This window comes from Panulirus ornatus, chromosome 41 (assembly GCF_036320965.1).
Source record: "Panulirus ornatus isolate Po-2019 chromosome 41, ASM3632096v1, whole genome shotgun sequence".
In the NCBI taxonomy this organism is placed as follows: domain Eukaryota; kingdom Metazoa; phylum Arthropoda; class Malacostraca; order Decapoda; family Palinuridae; genus Panulirus; species Panulirus ornatus.
The window spans coordinates 18055488-18062084 of NC_092264.1; the positions used below are offsets into that span (position 1 = coordinate 18055488).

The following is a 6597-nucleotide window of genomic DNA, read 5'->3' on the forward strand; positions in this document are numbered from 1 at the left end:
CATGCTGTTGTGACACCTGACACCAGATCGAACCCCCCACAACCCGCTGGCTAGTATAGATCTGGTGCCAGATGTCAGATCCAACACCCTACCATGTCATCCCCCTCTGAGGGTGACGGTCGTATTGGTATGAGTCAATCACCCAAGATCACCCTACACATACGCGCGTACTAGACGCCCCCACACATTACTCTATGGTATTGGGCTCCTACCAAATGATACCAGTTGTTCGGTTTGATCTAGTTAGTATCTGAGATAACAGCTGAAACTGTTGTTTTACCTATATGATGCAGATATTGTTGAAGCTTAGGTATTGCAGTCTAAGTCGCGAGAATCTTAATGGAAATTATCATCTTTTGATAAGCTTGGATACATGTTAGTCACAACTGATAATATTCCGCCTCAAATTCTCTTTCTTAATCATTTGTATTTCAGCTTCATATTTCAGCTTACTGGTTTAAGCCAATATCAGATACATATGTGATGGTATGTGTAAACATTTTACAAATGGCCAGGCATTTGTCACCCACGGAGACCAAGAGACTAAAATCAGTGTCTTTTTAACACATGACACATACAGGGAGTTTACAAAAGCCATTGCCAGAAATGTCACAATAGACTGGCAAGTCTATCTTTAATAACTATAACGTTGCGAAAACTCAGAGGTGCTACTCCCGCACAACGACCTTCGATGCAGACGGAGGGAGCTGAGGTGGTGGGGTATTCCCCCACTAGTGTTGGTTAGAGTAGCAGGTAGCAGTAATATCCCGGGACACCACCTTCTTTACCCGCCCAACTGCTTAATGTGTGATCCCATTTTGGTTACCTTCCTCTTTTTGTCTGATCGTGACCACAAGGAAGGTATTGTCTTACAAAGTCCCTTCAAACACAAGATCGTCAAGTTGTGAGTGTAGTTATCGTACAATCTATACCCTGGTTGGGACTTTCGTACGTGATTCAGTTTACTTGCAAAACTTGAAACTTTCACTTCCATTTGGACGGTGATCAAGTACTATTGCTCAGAAAAAGAAGTAGACTCATTAAGGACAGTCGGTATCCTCAAGGATAATCAATAAGGAGACTCTATAGGTAAGGTTTACAAGATAAAAACATTGACCAGCGTCTGTTGTCCTTGAAGGAATCAAGGGCCGAGGAGCCACACCCAGCAACTACACTCGTTCAGCACTTCCGTGTTGTCTGAGGAAAGTGTTGCAACGTATCTTACTGAACCTACACTCAACAGACTGTTTGGGTCTGTTATGCAAACTGTTTGGACCTGTTATGACCATAACTGTTTGTGCCCCAGTAGGTAAACTGCTCAACTGACACAGGGAGAGTTTTTTATGCTACGATTTGCCTACGATTTGACTTCTCCTCCTCCTCCTCCTCTGACCCAGGCTCCCTCTCACCACCCAGTATGTTCACTGGCGGAGGACGGAACGAGCGGCGGCAGAGCGCAGTTGAGCTGTAGAAATATTCAAAGCAGAGTCATAGGAAATTATTCATGCCACCAAAGACCATAGACCTCAACACCAAAGGAAACAGCTACACGCCCACACCCATAAGTTCGACACCCACGCTCACACGCTTCGACACCCACACCGACACATCTCAACACCCATTCTCTTTTAGCACCAGCACCCATAAACCTTGATACCCACGCCCACACACTCGATATTGTCCCCCTTACATCTCGACACCCACACCCATTTGTTGGCGTAGTGGCTAGCTGAACTGAGTCAACACAGGCCAGCCCACTGTCGAACGCGGTTGGGGTCGAAACCTTGGAGTGGCAGACGGCCCACACCGAATCCAGTTCTCCCTTCTCTAGGAACTGGTTGATGAATGGGTACCTGGCTGAGGCAGGTTTGTGTGTGTGTGTGTGTGTGTGTGTACAGGAGTAAAGACAAGATGTATAGGGAACAACACGAGTGTAAGTGTTTATGCGAGTGAGCTGTTGTGAACGAGCAATAGTACTCTAGCCGTTTTGGAGTGGTTGGTATGTTTGCATATCTAATACACCAGAAAACTCCCTTCCTCATATGTCGTATTCTCTGACGTAAATGCTCAAAATAACGTCGAGTGTTATTTGTTTATTGAGATACGACAAACAAGTACAATTTCGTGACTTTAGTGATCCTAACTCTAAGAACTATTCTGAAACGGTAAAACGACAATTTGACGTTGACTAAGTGATATTTGGATACGAAAGAAAATGGTAAGAGAGTGAAAATTTTGACTAGTATTGTAAAAATCCAATGGTTCTGCTAAGGGAAATATTTGACCTAATAGGCAAAATTATGATTGATATAAGGACTTGTTTTGATCATATGGAAATTATCAAACAGATGCATGCCAATTTTCTTTTAAGCACAGGATTCTGAATGGGTGAATAGCCATACATATACGAAGTATTTAGATTCGAAACTTGTATAAATGAATCGAGCCCAGAGTCGGATATGGCTGTTGGGGCTACACCATTCGTCAACGAATCCTCACAGATGATATAAAACGTAAATGAAATACAACATCTGATACCTTGTCATCCAGCATTTTTTGTTCTGATGGCTATATTTTGATTTCTTATTATTCCTATATCCCTTTTTAAACATAGATTATAAACATTTAGGTTAATTCATTAATTGAACTATAGAAATGTAAATACATATCTGGAAGTTCAGTTTAAGGAATTGGCTTCACCCATCTAATTTCACTCGACAGCTTTCCTATCTTGCTAACGTCATTGACAAACAAATAAAAAGCAGAGATGCCAACATATATATATATATATATATATATATATATATATATATATATATATATATATATATATATATATATATATATATACCAACACCTACACTCTTCGAGCTGCGTATCAATGTAAAACTTGGAATATTCAGTGATACTCCTTTTGTTGACAATATATATCAGCAGTGGCCTTCACCTCTCTCTCTCTCTCTCTCTCTCTCTCTCTCTCTCCCTCTTAATTCATGCAAAACAGATTCATTTACTCGTTTTCAATGCGCAGCTAAATATAGAGTACGATAGATCATCGGCTGTTAAAGTGATTGTCTAGGATTATTCTAGCACTGAGTTCAGGAACTGCCACACGAACAGATCACTTGACACATTTAGTGTTTTTTATACAAACTATCTAGTGCAAACCTCTTTTCTAAATTTCCCTTTCGTCCATTCTCTCTCTCTCTCTCTCTCTCTCTCTCTCTCTCTCTCTCTCTCTCTCTCTCTCTCTCTCTCTCTCTCTCTCTCTTTCGTTTTGATCAGCAAACTACTCTACCAAGAGCAGTAACGACCTAAGAGTACATTCAACCCTCGCCACATAGATAAACACACCGATCGTGCATATAGATCGGCCTTAGCGTCTCTCAAGCTTATTTTCAGGTGTCAACTTAGTCATGAGTTTCGACACAATGATCACACAGCTTCATGACCGCGCTTTACTTAACATGCCTGGATCTCAGACCGTCTGTCGGAAGGTTACCATAACCATTATCTTGGCTACTAATTGTTCATTAGTCATTGAAGGGATGACGTAATACAAGTGAAATGGCCATAAGGATCTAGTCTTCTGTGACGTAAGAGCCAAAAGGCCGAGGCGAATCCAGTACGATGCTGAACCACTTAATCATGTACCTCTGCAGAGCTGAATATTCTCTGCATATAGCGCGGGGATCTGTTACTAAAAGCATTATCTCAGAAGATTGTCCGTCCTCGTCATTCACTGCTCAGGGCAAGATGACTGATACTTTATAAACACTGGTCAGCGACCGTTGATTACCTGAGTTGCAATGAAAACTCTAAAAAAGATAAGTCCAGGTGAGGTGTTCCACTCACTAACCAAAATGAATAGATTTGGCAGCGCTGCAACACCATAAGAGTGAATCTATATTGATACCTGTGCTGTTTTCTATGCTTGTCTGTCCCTTTGTACTTAGCAGCTTAAATGAATTTTATCTTTACCTCCAAATCACACTTTCACAACTGTGAATCCGAATTTTCCAATAATCTTGTATGCAATTTTGTTTTTGACTTTAAAAGTTAAAACTTCCCTACCGGAAGATAAATAGTTTCCAATGAGCTATTGTCCTTAGCCAAGTCATGAATCCAAATGATCTTATACAAGACAATATATGTTCTGTCTCGTCCCCCCAAAATGATACTAAAAACAATGCGGTAGTTAGGGTCATGTATCGTTAAAAATCTAGCCATTTAAGCAGTGATAGGTTTAGAATACACACCACTTTCCTTATGTGATTGATTTGTGTAAATGACGATTAAGAAATACTAAGACAATATACGGTCATAATTTGTACATTAGCATATGATCAATTATGCAGATACCTCGACTGAATATTATGCTAATCACACATCATAACAATAACAGAATAAAGTTAACAGTTAACTATGTTGACAACAGTAACAAAGAATCCTGATAAAGGGTTTTATAATGATACATTATTAACATTCATTTCGCCATATTACATTTACTTATGGTAAGAGAAACACTGGGTAATATTCATAATAATGATAAGAACTGTATCATCAGTAAATATCAAAGGTTCATATACCACACTGGGAACGATCAAGTGTGGAAATATATAGTATATGCCGACAAAAACACTAATGATACGACCCACCTGCTCACTCTGACACCCCGACGCCCCTCACACACTGTCCCATCCATGGTATCCCCCATACTATAAAAGGTGGCTGGAAGACGTAAGAGCATCAGTTGACGCAGCTTCGCTGTTAGCTGAACATTAGCAAGACGTCCCCTCCTCTATCATTCTTCACCATGAAGTGTGTAAGTGTATCTGCGTTGGTAGTACTTAGAGAGTAAAATCTCATAAAGTACAGAAGATCTTTTTGGTTAAAATGAAGTGTGGACTTCTGCGATATCATTTTGAAACTTTAAAACTAACGAATTTTCCTCAAAAAAGTATGAATACCTGAGCGTTTCTGTGAAAGATCTAATCGCTCATGCCTTAGGTCAATATACACACGCATGCTAATCAGTTATCAGCATTAAAGAAGAACAATATTCCTCATTATGCTATCACTTCAGTTACGTGTGTTGATAATCTCTGGTGACTGAAAGATGAATGATTTACTCGCCAACTTTTTTCTAAAAGATAGTTTACATGATAATCTGATACAAAAGTCAATAATCTCCATTGAATTCATAATTAAAAGGTTTTAATGGCTCTCATTGCTGTTTATTTATTCATTTATTCATATATTTATCAACTTGCTTAATGATACTCATGAAAAATTCCTCATCATTATGAATGACAGCTACTGAGCTGTGACAATAGTGTACAAAACCTGAGAGAATGAGATTTACAGTTTATGGTTGTATGTACAGCTACTGAGCTGTGACAATAGTGTACAAAACCTGAGAGAATGAGATTTACAGTTTATGGTTGTATGTACAGCTACTGAGCTGTGACAATAGTGTACAAAACCTGAGAGAATGAGATTTACAGTTTATGGTTGTATGTACAGCTACTGAGCTGTGACAATAGTGTACAAAACCTGAGAGAATGAGATTTACAGTTTATGGTTGTATGTACAGCTACTGAGCTGTGACAATAGTGTACAAAACCTGAGAGAATGAGATTTACAGTTTATGGTTGTATGTACAGCTACTGAGCTGTGACAATAGTGTACAAAACCTGAGAGAATGAGATTTACAGTTTATGGTTGTATGTACAGCTGGTGCTGCTGGCGCTGGTTGGTCTGGCGAGCTGCCGCACCGTACTTCCCGGAGGGGACAACGCCCGTGACGTCACCATCACATACACGTGAGTATCAGTTATATTCTTTTCTCTATTAAGAAACAATTTCCAGGTTACAGTTTATAGAATTATTTCTCACTGAGCAAATATAAACTTTGTGTACATGAAATGTATACTTCGAAAGATTCTTCATTAGAATGACAGCAAACAAGAAGTGGTAGAGGATGTGTGGATCAGGTGTTTGCTTTGAAGAATGTATGTGAGAAATACTTAGAAAAGCAAATGGATTTGTATGTAGCATTTATGGATCTGGAGAAGGCATATGATAGAGTTGATAGAGATGCTCTGTGGAAGGTATTAAGAATATATGGTGTGGGAGGCAAGTTGTTAGAAGCAGTGAAAAGTTTTTATCGAGGATGTAAGGCATGTGTACGTGTAGGAAGAGAGGAAAGTGATTGGTTCTCAGTGAATGTAGGTTTGCGGCAGGGGTGTGTGATGTCTCCATGGTTGTTTAATTTGTTTATGGATGGGGTTGTTAGGGAGGTGAATGCAAGAGTTTTGGAAAGAGGGGCAAGTATGAAGTCTGTTGGGGATGAGAGAGCTTGGGAAGTGAGTCAGTTGTTGTTCGCTGATGATACAGCGCTGGTGGCTGATTCATGTGAGAAACTGCAGAAGCTGGTGACTGAGTTTGGTAAAGTGTGTGAAAGAAGAAAGTTAAGAGTAAATGTGAATAAGAGCAAGGTAATTAGGTACATTAGGGTTGAGGGTCAAGTCAATTGGGAGGTAAGTTTGAATGGAGGAGCAAAACTGGAGGAAGTAAAGTGTTTTAGATATCTGG

At 39.7% G+C, this 6597-nt stretch overlaps 1 long non-coding RNA gene across 1 annotated transcript in view; it reads left to right on the plus strand.

Annotated features, from left to right (window-relative positions):
• Positions 1–4691: 4691 nt before the first annotated feature.
• The window catches only part of LOC139761726 (uncharacterized), a 3458-nt gene continuing 1552 nt past the window's right edge, over positions 4692–6597 (plus strand). Inside the window, exons 1-2 of the long non-coding RNA XR_011715599.1 lie at positions 4692–4825; positions 5737–5825. This is a non-coding gene — a long non-coding RNA (uncharacterized lncRNA). The remainder of the gene's footprint in view (positions 4826–5736; positions 5826–6597) is intronic.